The 15,629-nt window shown below is 39.4% G+C and overlaps 1 long non-coding RNA gene across 1 annotated transcript; it reads left to right on the top strand.

The window, feature by feature from the left end:
• Positions 1-564: 564 nt before the first annotated feature.
• On the top strand, positions 565-2,568 carry LOC138919669 (uncharacterized). Its single transcript, XR_011430090.1, has 2 exons — positions 565-700; positions 2,073-2,568. It is a non-coding gene; the product is annotated as an uncharacterized lncRNA (long non-coding RNA).
• The last annotated feature ends 13,061 nt before the right edge of the window (positions 2,569-15,629 follow it).

A 15,629-nucleotide genomic window follows, 5' to 3' on the forward strand; every position in this document is an offset into this window, starting at 1 on the left:
GTTTTGCCCTGAGATTTGCCTGACTCACTTTTACTTTCTCACCCTAAGTTCCCCGTTTATTAATCAATAGTGAAATTTAGTTAATGTAAATAACAATTCACTAAGAGTTAGAAAAACTAAGAGTACTAACTCAGACTATACCTCTGTGGCTTTGTCCAATCGCTGAAGCTCTTTCACCATCCTTGGTTGTGCAATCTCTGTGTCTCCCTCTCCTAGAAGCCCTGCCTTATCCTCTTCGTAGAAAGTGATGTCTCTTTTCTCTGCATTTTTTTCACAGTCTAGTTTTTGACCATAACACATACCACGTTTTCCTCTTTGTATTTTAATTTAGGTCTGTCTCCCTCACTAGATTATAAAATCTTAGTGGTCAGAGACCAGGCCTTTTCCTTTAGTGCCCCTCATGACATTTTAGGTTAAATGTTTAATGACAAATTGCTGAGTTCGAAACGTGGAAGGGTCTGGAATGGTACCCTGCTAGCAAGCTAACCAGTTTGCATGACACAGAAACATCAGATCTCTGGATCAGAGGACAGAACCTTTACTCACAGAATGTCTTGGCTCAGTCTTATGTCCCAAATCTGTGCAGGCCATGTGGAGAGAGCCAGATTTGCACCCCAGGAGAGGAACGTTGAAATATGAGACTTGGAGCATGTCTGACCAGCCTCGCCTTGGAAGCAGAAAGACAGCCTTTGCCTGGAAGGTAAACAAATCCTCTCTGGGAAGAGGAGGAGAAGGTCCCTCCTTCACCACTCTGGGGCGTGAACACATGGCTCTGGGGAGACGTGGCTCTTCCTCTCCCCAGAGGTCTCTAGCTGTAGGGTTGCTACTCGATCATCCTGGAACCCAGGTGCTGGCTCTTCACTCAGAAAGCTCTGATCAAGCAGAAACATGAAAATACTCATGGAACATTTTCTCCAAACACTTGTAAGTAAGGTGACATATAACACATAGTCCAAACTGTTAACGAAAATGAGAGACTTGTCACCTAAATTCAATGTGTGATCTGGATTGGATCTTTAATCTTAACAACAAATGGAAAATATTTCAATAAAGGACATTGTTGGGGCAATAGGAACAATTTTAATATGTATTATATATTAAATAATATTATCATGTGAAGGTTGAATTTCTTGAATTTGATAATCTTACTGAGGTCACATAAGAAAATGTTCTTATTTTGAGGATATACATGCTGAAGAATTCAAAGTTGAGTTGTCATGATGTCTATAACTTACCTTCAAATGGTTCAGGAAAAAAAAATATGTATTTATATGTGTGTATATAGACAGCAAGAGAAAGAGAAGAGAGAAAATGAATGGGACTGAATTGGAGCACTTTGGTGAAGAGTATGTGTGTATTCAACGTACTATTCATGCAACTTTTCTGAAGATTTAAACTTTTTCAAAATTAAAAGAAATTGAAAAAAGTTTACACTGGGAAGATAAGAGTAAGCTGGGGCCATGCCAGGCAAACCAGAAAGTAAGATGACCTTGTTTATAAAGCATGTTACCATGTGCCAAGTACTGTACTAGGCTCTGGAGACACAAAGCTGAGGCATTTGTTTTTCTTTTAAGGATCTCATCACATAGAGAAAAAAAATAGATAGGTGAACAAATTTGAAATTTGTTGTAGAGAAAATATTTTTGTGTCCCTGTGCAGTTAGGGACGTTCTAAACAAATTTTGCTGGAACTTGAGACCTGTGCTAAAAGATGGAGCTATGGAAAGAAATTTACAACTGCACCTATATAGCTGAGAGTTCCGCAGAGATTTACATAAGTCCAGAGGTTTGTGTTTACATTTCAAGGAGGGATGAGGCCTGGCACCTTGGAGACGTGTCTGGGTTGACAAGCGGGAGACACTTGGCTTGTCTGGTTAGTGGAGAGGTTTATTTACATACCAAAGGTTAGAGTTAGAATCCAGGATTCCTCCTCTTATCCCATTTTCAAGATTCTCTCACTAGGAGAGGGGGCAGCAAATCCACAAAAGGTAGACAAAATTGATTTTTAAGCGTCCTTTGCCTGTGATGCAGACTCTGTTTGTATGTGTAAGACATTTGCTCTGCCTTTCACAGCATCGCCCCAGGGAGAAGAATTGCAGCAGTGCTAGTCTCTGTGAGCAAAGAGAAATCCATCTGTGATCTAGTGATGGGGCTGAGAGCAGGCCGCTCCAAGGTGTGCCACTCTGGTATGCGGACTATTTCGAGCTGAAGACAGTGAAGCCTCAAAAGACCCAGAAAGAGCATCTGACCTTCCCCCAAGCTGCCTAAAGAAATTTAAAATGAAGGTTGTCTCCAGGACAGGCCATCACCATAGATAACTATCTAGTACACTTGGGGGGATCCTTGCTAAGTCCACTCTTATCAAAGTCCTGCTTATCAAACTTCTGCATTCCGTCTCTATGTAGATTGTCTTTCTCACCTTTGAAGCCCCAGATCATTATGTCCTCCTTGTCCGTAGCTGAGGGTACTTAAACGGGTGGACTCAGCCAGATGGCCGAGTTACTCAGTTTACCCTGGGTTTCTCCCATGTATACATGCTATTAAATTTTGTTTGATTTTCTCTTGCTAACCTGCCTCTTTGATTATTTGACCAGCCATAAGAACCTTGAGGAAAAGCGGTGGGGGGAATTCTCCCACTTCCCCGACACTAGAAAATCTAGTGTGTTCATTCGGGACCAAATTGATGAAGATGAAAATTAAAAACCCAACAGATATACATTAGAAGTTCTATAAAGTGAGAGTTATGAGTGTTCTGTAAACACAGAGAAGGAACTGCTACCGACCTCCAGGTTTGGTTGGATCTAGAAGACTTATTAGTTCTACAGGGAAGGAAAAGCTCACCCACAACAGTTTTCAATAAATGTGCATATGAACTGGAGCATGTGGCATGTTTCCCTTTTTAAATTTAAGAAGTGATACCTGTTCTTGTCTCTTCTCAACCTGAAGGATTCTTTGACAAGAATGACATAAGAGTAATATTACTTAGCAGACACGTAGGGGACAGCATGTACCGGAGAGCGAGCATTCACTGGCTTCATTCAGAGCTGGTCAGACCCATGAGAGATCAGACCTGTTGAATCTCACCTGTGGGAGATCGAACTTGTTAATTAAAATCTGACTATCAGTTTCGATATCTTAAAAAATGGAATATTAATGTTTAGTTCGAAGAGTTAGTGTAAGAGCCAAATGAAATAACCCATGTTAAGTGCTTGATGCTGTGCTTAGAGATCAATTGGTGCTAAATGAGTATTTGTTCTCTTGCCTCCCTTTAGTCCTTCCTTATGCCGCTTGGTAAAAGGCCATCACAGTTACAAAATTGAGCACTTGAAAGACATTATTTTATTATTTACTTGTTTGTGCAAATATTTCATTCCTGAAATGGGGCTTTGTAAACATTATCTTATGTTGGGGATTGACTACATGTTGTGACCATGTAAAGAATAAGCTCGCTTACATGGGTGCCGTTAGACTTTTGAGAAATCTTGAAGGAACCACAGGACTCGGGAGCATATGTTATCAGTTATCTTTATTCAGAATTGCAAATAGTCTGACTGTACTAGCCACATTCTAGACTGTTTTTAGCTTAGAATAAATTAATGACAGAGAAAATGTCATTTTACTTTTCTTCATTCAGAGATGTGTACACTTTATTGAAATTATTTAAATATCCCAGTAGACACTTTTCTCGTTGAAGTTTCTATAGATATGCAATCTGAAAAACATAAGATATACAGATTTCTCCAAATATTTGCTATGAAGATATTCTTTTTCTTTTTTTCTGCTACCAGGATGATCAGAGTCTTTTTAGCAGTAGAGCATTGTTTGAGGACACCTCAGAGGAGCTGTGAAACACAGACTTCAAGCATTCCATATTTGCAAAGCTAAGAACTTGTGGGCTTTCAGAGTGATTTAGTTGAATCATGTTTGGCTTTAGGAATAGGAGCTGAAAGTCATCTATAATTTGCTGATTACATGGGCTGGTCTTTTTTCCTTCTCCCATCATTGTTTATGGTTTAACACCCATGGGCAGAAATAGTCCCACAGACAGAACAGAGAGTCATGTGCACATATTGATGGGAGAATGGAAGGAAGACCACAGAGGGCAATGATGTAACTGTTGTAAAGAATTTTTATATAAGACCAGGTAAAACAAAAATACATGCTATTATGAGTGGGCAAGAGTAGACTATTCATCAACTATTCTCTATGCTGTTAATTCAAAGTTTTCTGATGTAGTAAAACCACTCAATTTTCTATAAATGGATTGCATTAGCTGGATTCATTAACACCTTTTTCTATTTGATTTCATGGGCCAATCAAATGGAGCTTTATATGTGTTGTTTGAATTGCCTTGAATGCAAAACTATTTGAAAGAATGTTCAGTTCATGTTTTAGAACAGAAGACAACAAGTTAATTTAACGTTATGAATAGCAGTCAGTCATCATCAACCTAGTCACCCACGGTATTTTGCTTCTGCTCTCTTTCCTTGCTGTCTCCTTGTCAGAGCCCTCTCACTCAATGGCAACTTGAAGAAATTAAATAGGGGAGGAAGGCTGGAACATTCTGATTAGTCTTTCTAGCAACCCTGGATCTTTTTACTATGACACAGCCAAGAAATCTGTCTCTCCTTCTGTCACATCTCTAAAAATTTATGGCTGGTAGAATTATTCTATCACGTAAATCATTTGACAGAAGGATCCTAAAATATCAGGAGCCAAAGGTTTTCCACTCTAAAGTTGGGACACGGACATAATCCATCCACTTGATCCCTCTCATAAAATATGTATGTCTGAATTCTCTTCCTTTAATTAGTTCTGAATTTATTTTCCTTGACAGTTACTTTAAAAGATTTCCCACTGAAAGATTTTTTTTCTGTTTCAGCATATCAGGAAACGTTCATCTTTGTGATGCTGACTAGCGCAGGTTAAGTTTTTTTTGATTTTATTAAGATTATGATAGTTTACAACCTTGTGAAATTTCAGTTGTACTAGCACAGGTTAAGTTTTTATCTTCATGATATTTATTTGTTCTTCCAGAAAATATTTATTGAGATTCTGCTATGTGATTAGCACAGTCTCTGCTCTCAGGGAACTTCTAGACTAGTGAAGTGACAAAGAAGAACACATGCTGTGCATTGAGTGCTGTGACAGAGGTAAGGGAGCACACAGAATGGACGTCTAATTCAGTCTTTATGGTGTCAGAGAGGAAAGTCTGTGGTCTCAGTTGATATCTGAAGGATGAAGAAAGTTATTCCCAGGAAGAGGTGGGAAGGGTATTTCAAGCAGAGGGTACAGAGTGTGCTGGAGTCCAAATGAAAAGATGAGAATGAAGACATGGCAATTTGGGGGATGGGAGCCTGGGTGGTGGAGGGAGAGAAAGAAGAAAAAGAAACTGGAGAAATCTGCTGGGTAGACATGTCAAGGGATTTTCGTCTCATTGATTTAGAGGCTCTGTCCCTGGTACTGAGTGGTTCGACATGTCTTGACCAACTCCTTGGAAGTCATAAAACTTAGTTAACATCACAATAGTTTTTGAGCTAACTTAAGCTAGTTAACTAAGAATGGTCTTAGTTAACTAAGAACTAAAATAAACTAGTTTTCACAAAGATTATTTTAGTAAGTTATCTCATATTTGTATTACTAATTTATTACTCATATCTGAACAAATATGAATTTCAACCAATCATTTTACATTAGACATTTCTCATAATTTAAGGTTCAAAATGGAGCAAATCATGAATCATCTTTGCTGTAATAGAATTCAATTTTTTAAAAACTTGTGCTGATATAAATTAATATAGCTGGCTCTGTATGCCAGAATATACACAGAGTACATATGATAAATAGGTTCCATCATATTGCTTTTCTTCCTAGAAAACTACTTAGCTTTATTTTATAAATTGAAACCATTAGGTAAGGCCTTCGAATGGCTGGACTGGATTTTTCTTCACTTAGTCTTGCATGCGTGCACACTTAATCAGATCATTCTATAGTAGTTTACATGAATTTGCATAGGCAATTGGTCTATGATTGCTTGCACACCTTATATGTCCGTAATTATAATGACTGTTCTGCCTATTACCAACCATATTAAAGAGTCCATATAATGAATTAAATAAGGTCTCCTATTGTGCAGTTCATTAGCTATAGTCCTGGTCTATCCAGCTATAAGAAAAAACAGTCTTGGGAAAGGAATTAACTAATGTATATGGACATGGTCATTAGTTATGGAACAGGCCTACTCTTTAAAATGCTTTGTCAAAGCAAATGTTTCAAGCCAGTGAATTCTGCTCTTTCAAGGGAATTTCCCCGTATAAAAAAGTAATATCTTGCTTCTACCAATGGTACCACATTTAGAGACCTATTCTGCCTCCTCTTAAACTAATTTATGTAAACAAACAACTCAATTTATTCAAATAGTAGACAAACTAGAACATTTAAAGACAAGCAACACTATAATCTCTGAGTTTGTTTCCCAAGGTCAAATTTGTCTAATGTAAATTTTGGATGGTGCGTCAATAGAATCTGAATTACTTTTGGGCAAAATTTAGTAGAAATCTTGTTTTTGTCACTTCCTCCCCTTGCTGTTCCCATCCACATCTAAGCTCTAAATGTCCAGTGCTGTATAGCAGACCCTAGACTCCCAGACACTCCCCGGGAGACTTCTCTTTATTCTCTTTCCTTAGTGGTCTCAAACTCTGGGATATTTCCCCCTAAGTTCTTATTGTGAAATTGGCATGATTATATTATAATCAAAGGACTAATTTCTGTGATGTTCCAAGAGTTCACACATATTGGTAACACAGACATTGTAGTTGAAAATCATCAAAATGTAAGAATAAGCAATTTGCAGAAAAATTAAAATCCTACTGAAAGAGAGTCAGTGTTATTTATAGTTAAATAAATGCAAATTAGGACAATGGTATACTTTTTTCACCTACCAGATTGGCAAACCTTCAAAAAGTTTAATAATATCTGCTATTGATGCGTGTGTGGAAATAACTATTCTCATAAACTATGAGAATAGTGAACATGTAAGCTAATGCAACATTGCTTTTGATAATTTGGCAGTATTATTCAGATTTCAAAAATGCTCACTGCTTTCTACTCAGCAATTCTACTTTTAGGATATTATCCCCAACATAAACTCACACAGCATCATTTGTAACAAAACAAACAAAAGAGACAAAAGAAAAAGCAGAAACAATATAAACTGTAGTACATCCATTTAATTGAATATGATGAAGTAATTAGAAAGAAGATCTGTATATATATATTTTTTTTTCTGGAAATATTTATGACATATTATTTGGGAAGAAAAAACAAGTTCTAATGTATGTGGCAGGAATTGGCCCAAGATTTCTTGCTGTGATATATAAGAAATATATATTTGATCTTTGTCTGTGTCTCTGGCACAGAGCTACTAAAACTCCTGTAATTCCCTAAGTGATGGGAGAGATAAAGGTGTTTTTTGTTGTGGTAATGAGATGACTTTTGGACAGCACCTAGGGATGGGGGCTGGGTGCCAGGAGAACCAACAAGGTGATTAGAGGGTTGGAACTTTCAGTCCCACTCCCCATGACCTCCAGGGAGGGGAGAGAGGCTGGAGATTGGGTTCAATCATCAATGGCCAATGATTTAATCAATCACGTCTCTGTAATGAAACCTCCATAAAAATCCAAAAGGATGAGGTTCAGAGAGCTTCTGCGTTGGCGAACACGTGGAGATTTGGGGAGAGTGGTGTCTGGAGAGCATGGAACCTCTGCACCCTTTCCCCAAACCTTGCCTTGTGCAGCTCTTCCATCTGCCTATTCCTGAGTTATATCTCTCACAATAAACCAGTAATATGGTAAGTAAAATGTTTCTCTGAGTTCTGTTTGCTGCTCTAGCAAATTAATTGAACCTAAGGAGGTGGTGGTGGTGGAGGAGGGTCATTGGAATTTCTGATCTATAGCTGGTTGGTCAGAAGCACGGGCGACAACCTTGCAATTGATGTCTGAAGTTGGAGGAGGGGTCAGTCTCATAGGACTGAGTCCTTAACCTGTGGAATCTGATGCTATCTCCAGGTAGACAGTGTCAGAATTGAATTAAATTGTAGGACACCCAGCTGATGTCAGAGAATTTCTTGGTGGTGTGGTAAACCTCCGTACACACACACACACACACACACTGGAACTGGGTGGAGAATCTTACTTGGACTCAGAGAAGTGGACTGGACCTTCTCTAAGGGTGGATATGGACCAAATTCAGGCTAAGGATAAATTACAGGAAAAATAGGGAAGAATCTGGAAATGTTTCCACTTGTTGATAAAGGATGAGATCTGGCTGAGATAAAGGTCCCTATTGGCCCCATACTGTACCCTGCTTCCTGTTTTAACTATTAGAGCAAGGACTTGATAGCTGGAGCTACAGCCTATTTCTCAAGACTGTGAAACCACAAGGCGGATGACAAAAAGCCAAGCTGCAGAGGATGGCAGAACAGAAAGAGTGAGGTCTCTGGATCCTTGTTGAGCTAGTAAATCAGTCCTGGAACATGTATCTTCATACATCTGGTTCAGTAAACAATAACTGTCCTTGTGATTCATGCCACTGTTAGTCACATTCTTGGTTACCTGCAACCAAAACCGTTTTTCCTTGATAAAATGTAGATAGTATGATCACATTTGTGTAAACATATGTTTGTGGTAGTACTTGTTAATTCATGAATTTAGTGAGCATTTTTTGAGTTTATCCACCTAAGGGACTATGTGACAGATACTGTTTAAAAACAGACATTACTGTCCTCATGTAGACTAGATTTTAGTATCAGAGAAGGGAAATCATCAAACAAACTATTATAAATTAGAGATACTGTATAGAGTAGTGAAACAGCATTATTCTTTAGATTATGCCTGGCCGTGTACCTTGTTTTGGCCAATGGGATGTTAACAAATGTGACATGAGCAACAGCCTTGAGTGTGCTCATATGGTTTGATTTGGCTTTTGTACTCCTGCCATTCACTGGAAGAAGAGCATGCTTTGGGTAGCTGCTGGTCCTAAATAGATTCAAGGCATGTGGAGCGGACCCGAATCCATCCTGAGGCCTGGAGCCCGGAGCCTAGAGTCCAGCCTTGTCCAATTGAAGCCAACTCATAGGTCTATGAGTGAGAAATAAGTACTTGCCATTGTCAGCCTCTGAGTTTTGAGGTGGTTTGTTACAGGCGTCATTGTGGCAATAGCTTCCTGATAGATGAACAATTCTTTCATGTGTTCCGTTAAGGGCTTGTGTTGCTTCTAGCATTATTTCTATGCAGACAACTTCTAATTCTATATATCGAACCCTTAACCCTCTTACCTTTTAAGCAATCAACAATATTTGGCAATGAAAACGGTACTTAGAGTGGGATTACACATAACTTACCCTCAGAGAAAGTGGGGATTTGACTGTGGAGCCAAGCAGAGGTGGGGAGAGTGAGGATCTCCCTGTAGCAAGAAGGAAAGTCAGCAGTCCACGGCCAGTAGCAACAAGAGTCAATGAAAAGAACTGTGCCCTCAAAAGGTGAGTGTGGGGAACTTGGAGCGTGCTGCCACACAGCAATCCCCGCAGAATAAAGAGTTAAGGGAAGTGGGATTGGATGCGGCTCTCAGACCATCAGGTGATGTCCATAAGAGAAAGGATGAGTGCAGTTCCCAGTTTCCAGGCAGGAAGCAGACCACCGTATGATTCTGCTGAAGGGATATCGTTCCTCCTGTAGCCAGGGCTTTGAGATTGCTGAACATCGTGGGGTGAGCATGCGTGCGTGCGTGCGTGTGTGTGTGTGTGTGGAATTGAAATTTCTGCTGATTTCCAGACCATTTAATGTTTTGCCTTTGCTGTGAAAGTTAATGTCTTCATTATCAAAAGCAAGACGGAGATATCTGGGAGAAGCAGAGATTCTAAACATTCAGTCCAGTCAAAAACACTTTGCTCTGTGTGCCTCCCCAAAACATCTACCTCACTGTGAGATGTATTCAGTCATGCGGATTAAATACTTCAAGCCTTAGAGGGATTGAAACACCAGAGTAGAAAAGTAATAAAAAAAAAAGCTATGCTTTTGTCAATGATTATATAAATAAACGATTATATACAAAAGGCAATGATAGAAAACTGCATACACTGCTACTGTGTACAGCAGCTTCCCAGCCATGCTTTATCGTTACAATCACGTGCGGCTCTTACTAAGCACACAGAGTTCTGGTTCCAGCCCAGACTAACTGAATTTGATTTGCTACACGAGATGAATCAGTATGTTTAAAAGATACTCCAGGTGAATTACATGATCAGGTCAGTTTGAAAAATGATGGTTTCTTAGGTTTGTATCGCATAGCAATGATTTTCAACGTGTGACTCCTGGACCAGGAGCATCAGTATCTTCCGAGGACTTATTAGAAATGCCAAGTCTCGGGCCCATCCCAGACCTACTGTGAGAGAAATTCTGGGAGGGAGGCCCAGCAATCGGTGTTCATACAAGCCCTCCAGGTGATTCTGATTAAGGCGAAAGTTTGAGACCCACTGTTCCACAGATTTCAAATGGTGAAGAATAACACCTGGGTGTGCCTGCAACAAATCTGAAGTGAAAAGGGTCCATACTTGGAGATGTTAGACTCTATGACAGAGAAGCTGCTTTTAAAAATAGACCTTAACACTGCCTCTGTAAACAATATATGAACACACAACTTTGGGATTTTCTCCTGTTGGGAAGAGAATGCTATTCAGCCCATCAGTTGAATGGCTGCTGCGTGCCTGGCACTGACTGAGCGCTTTTCCTGCACGGCGTTATCATTGAACTCCAGGTACCGTGAGTACTTCATGGAGGAGTTGGCATTTTAGTGGGAACTTGGAAGGTAACTAGTGTTTCAACAGATAGAAAAGGGGGAAAAATTAATTCAGGGCAGAGGAAAGAACATTAGCAAAAGCAAGGACAAAGAAAAATAAGGTGAATTTGGATAATAGTAAGTGGAGTAGGGCAATGGGTCTCAAACTTTATCTGCATCAGACTCACGTGGAAGGCTTGTACTACCACCGATTACTGGGCTCCCTCCAGAATTTCTGTCACAGTACGTCTGGGATAGGCCTGAGACTCGGCATTTCTGACAAGTCCTCAGAAGATGCTGATGCTGCTGATCTGGGAACCACATTTTGAGAATTACTGGTATCGTGTGTGTGATGAAGGTTGATGGTGAACACTACCTAGAGATGTTAGTCTATGAGGCCAGATTGCCGAGGGCCTGAATTCATACCAAGAAGTAGAGACTTATGTATGTATGTATGTATTTATTTATTTTGGTTTTCATTTAAAGGAGGACCAATGACATGGCCAGGGTCATTCTGGACTATTCTGATGTAATATGCTGAGTTGAATCAAGGAAGGAGAAGCTGAGACATGTTCTGAAATTACTTAACTCCAGTCTCCCTACTTCACCGCGACTACTCCCACCCTTCCCCCATGTCTCTGTGAAATTCTTTCTATTTTGACGTAAGGCAACAGATGAGATGACAGTGTGAATGACTGATATTATTTAACACTCCTTAATTAATTGCATTTTAAAAGTGGTGCACATTAATCTCAAGGGACCTGTATTCTGGAACTCCAGCTACTATTACGGCATCAAGAGAAAATATCTAGCAGTGGGAGGGCTTCCTCGTAGGTTCCTTCAAAGGCTGGATCTCCCCAGCTGTCTCTGCTTTTGCAATATCCCCTGCTTCCGTTCCCCAGCCCACAGATCTCCAGTAGTGCCAAGTCTCGGTGTGGAGGATTGGTCTCTGACTGCAGCTGTATTCCGCTCCCTCGCTAGGCAGTCAGCTGTGCCAGCTCTGTGTGCTGACCTGACTTTAGATGTGCTTTCAGAATCTATTTAGTTGGAGTTTTCAGGTTTCTCTAGATGTTGAATATTAAGGATATAGCATTCCAATTTTTGTTACTTTGTCCATGAAAATATTCCCACATTTATGTGGTTTTTGGTCTATCTTTCATCTTTATTTTAAAAAGCCTGTGCCCATTCTGCTTTTATTATAAGTTTCATGAAATCCTTTTGGAAGTTGGTGGGCATATAAATAAAATATGGGACTATTATCATATTATTGTTGTCTTTTATATGCTCCAGTTCCAGTTACCACTTCAATTCCATATTAAAGTCATGTAAAAAAAAAAAAAGAGAATTCACTATATAAGAGAATGTTATCTTCTCAGCTAATGATTCAATAAATAACAGCCTCTCAACAAAATCGCCTCCCGGAGGCTTTGTGTAGCTCCCTAACAAGCAGCTTCTCCTTGTCTGCAGCCACGCTCCTCTCGCTGTTGCTACTTCAAGGAAGCCAGAGAGCACTTCAGTAGACAAAAGGGAGCCATAAATAGAGGGACAGTGGAACTTTATCCAGGAAAAAAGTATTGTCACAGACTTTAATGACCGCCAGTGAGAAGGGGACGGTTTGACAAAGAAACACCTGAGGTAACCAAGATTGGTAACAACAAGATGAAGGTCAAGAACTGATTGCTTGAAAGACGGAGATGACTAGAACAAGGCAGAAATGTGAGGCAACTTGAGTGACCCAGCGATTAAAACAATATGTATCCATTTGAATAATAGACTTAGGAATGCAGTAAGTAGGCAATTCAGCTATGTACAAGTTATGCCCAAATGAATTGAGACTGATAAATGTAAGACCACCCTTCTTGACTTGTGGTAATAAATACCAGGATCATGAAGGTTCTTATTTTCTCTTCTCAACAAAGTCAGTTGAAAACTGCTCAGAAATATAGGTATAAACACATAGAAAATACATCCAATATAGTATTTTACATTATGGAGAAACAACATCGAAATAAATAGGATCTATTTTCTGCGTGGTCACGTACTTTAAAATGAATCAGAAACAGTGCTGGTGATGGGTATTTTATTTCACTATCTCAGAAAATGATACATGGGCCTTCCAAAAACACCATCAGGCTGACTATGGCAGTGATAAATTAGATTTGATTGAGATTTGAGTGTTTCGAATGATATTTTACAAACATCATTTTTCCTGAAATAAAATGCCATTGATGATACTCCTCTTGTGTCCTTTCATCTCTCAATATGGAGCAAATATAGAAAAGAAAAGCACAAATAATAGTGGGGGCAAGGTCAGTGTTTAAATCAGGGTGTAAATCTCAGAGGATTTCATATCCAATATCATTTTTTGCTGTTGACATCGGGGGAAAAGGTTAAGATATCTACTTTCAGCTTACAGGAATCTGGTGCCCTTTTGTTTATGTATGCTGAAAACTCTGAGAATAGTGGTTCTGTGCTAACAGACTAATGAAAAAGATATTTTTAAAATAGGCCATTGAAATGGATATTGTGTATTCAAATACAACAGTGTGTATTTCTCTCTTCCATTTTAAATGGCATATTAAGAATATAGTGTCTTTTTTTTTTTTTTTTTTTTTTTTACCATTTATGCCTGTCATGGTACTAGTCATTGATGAGATTGGAAACATAATGCAAAGGTTAAAAAAATAGTGCATATGAATATGTATAGGTTCAGAGATTATTAGAACTGAAAAGAAACTCAGAGATCATCTGAAATGGTGAGCATCACAGCATAAGATCTGTATCATGGCAGACTGTTTGTCATTATGCTTCCATCATTTATTGGCTGTGTAACTTTGGACTGAGTCTCAGTTTTCTTAGATAAAATAAAATGCAATTCTTCGAGTATACTGTCTTTGGCGTGGGTTCCTCCAGAAGCAGAGCCTGAGTCAACTTGGGTGCAGGTAGCTTCTTTGAGACATGGTTCCAGGATGTCGGAGTAAAAAAGCGGGGAAAATGAGACTGAGAAGGAGGCAAAGTCAACAGCATGAGGGTTCGTTACCAAGTTTGTTACTCTATACAACAGGGTTTTTATTTCCTCAGGGCATCCGAGAAGAGCTCAGAATATCTCCTGGAAATGTTGTTCCAAAGGACAGGAAGCTGGGGCATTTGTCCTCCTGATTGAGGGTTGTTCCCAGGGACATTAACTCCTCCACCCTTTCAGGTTCCTCTTGCAAATGATCCAGGCTGGCTCCTGAAGCTTCGGAAGCAGAAGAGTAGATACGGGAAAAATCCCTTAGTGCGCATAAAACTGTCCCCAAAGCTACAGCAGAAATCACAGATAGGTCTTAGGGATGTGGAGCATCGAAAGCGTATAAAATTGTTTGAAATACCTAACATGATGATGTAATTGAGGTACCTGATACTTCATAAGCACTTAGGAAGTGTTTCTTTTTCTTTCATTTAAAAATGAGAGAAGACAGAGAAGTACTATTCAATTTCACCGCTATTTAACGCCAGAACTAGGGCTGGGTCCCATGTCACCTGACTCCCATTTACTTCATTCCTGTTTTTGGTATACCATCATAAACCTGGCTTTAAGGTACAAGAGTGTATTCTTATTATCTTTAATCAAGCTTAGAATAAATGCTGGACATTTTATTTGTAACGGTCTGAAATTTCTACCTATATTCTTCCAAAGAAGGGACAAGAAGAAGAGTAGCATTAACATAAGTTTGATGTTGTGAAAGTGTGATTAGCTTATCACATGGCTGAAATCCTGAAGAAAACTGTTTTTAAGATAATTTTTGAAAACTCTTTTGTTATCTTTTATACATAAGGTAGCAGTCACCTTTTCCCCGGAATGGGTGGCTCATCAAGGCTGGTTTAGTAGTGGAAAAATTATGCCCCTTCACAAAGAAAGACATTATTTTTTGTTTGGTTGGCTTTGTTTTTGTTCTTTCCTTAGAGGGCTTATAGCTTTGACTATTTCTCACATTTCTGTTGGCTATTTTGAAGTCCTCTGCTTTCCTTCCACTCTCTCACTGGTCCTTTAAGCTACTTTCGTGTGTCTGATTTTCAAAAACGTGTTGCAATAGCTCTCCTCCATCCCACAGGCTGATTCACAGGCTCCCTCTACACTCCTTCCCTCCTACCCCACCACCAATGGAATCAAGCCACATGGCAGGCAGTTACCTCTTGGTTTTCAAACACTTTATTCCTATTAACTTGGTCCCCTTCTCTGAATTGACTTGAATGAAAATTCAATGATTGTATATAAAAGGCTATATCCAAGGTGGTCAGGGAACTAGAGAGCTTTAATATTGTGGTGCTAGTATATCAGCGAAATGGTTTCTCTTCTGCCTGGGCATGCAAGAAAACTACATTTCCCAGCCTCCCTTTCAGTTAGGTGTGTCCATGTGACTGAGTTCTAGCCAATAGAAATCAGTGGAAGTAATGTATGTCATTTCCAAACCCAGTGCATAAAATCCTCCCAAGTGATCCTCAATGCTTGGTCACCATTTGCCAGTGAAATGCCAATACCTTGGGGGAACTCAGGAAGCCGCTTCTTGATGGCAGAAACAGCAACAACCTGGGTCACTGAATAACTGAAGCAGACTCCCTCCCCTCGCCAATGGAACCCAGTCTAGTCTGTCTCAGAAATGAGAAATAAACTTACCGTTTTAAGTCAATGAAATCCTAGGGTTTGCTAATTATAGCAGTTATCCAACCTTAACTAATATAGAAATCTTACCTTATAACCGAAAACACTTCACAGAACATATTTACGTACTCATTTGATGGTTACAATTTGTATGA

This window comes from Equus caballus, chromosome 20, assembly GCF_041296265.1.
Source record: "Equus caballus isolate H_3958 breed thoroughbred chromosome 20, TB-T2T, whole genome shotgun sequence".
Classification (NCBI taxonomy): Eukaryota; Metazoa; Chordata; class Mammalia; order Perissodactyla; family Equidae; genus Equus; species Equus caballus.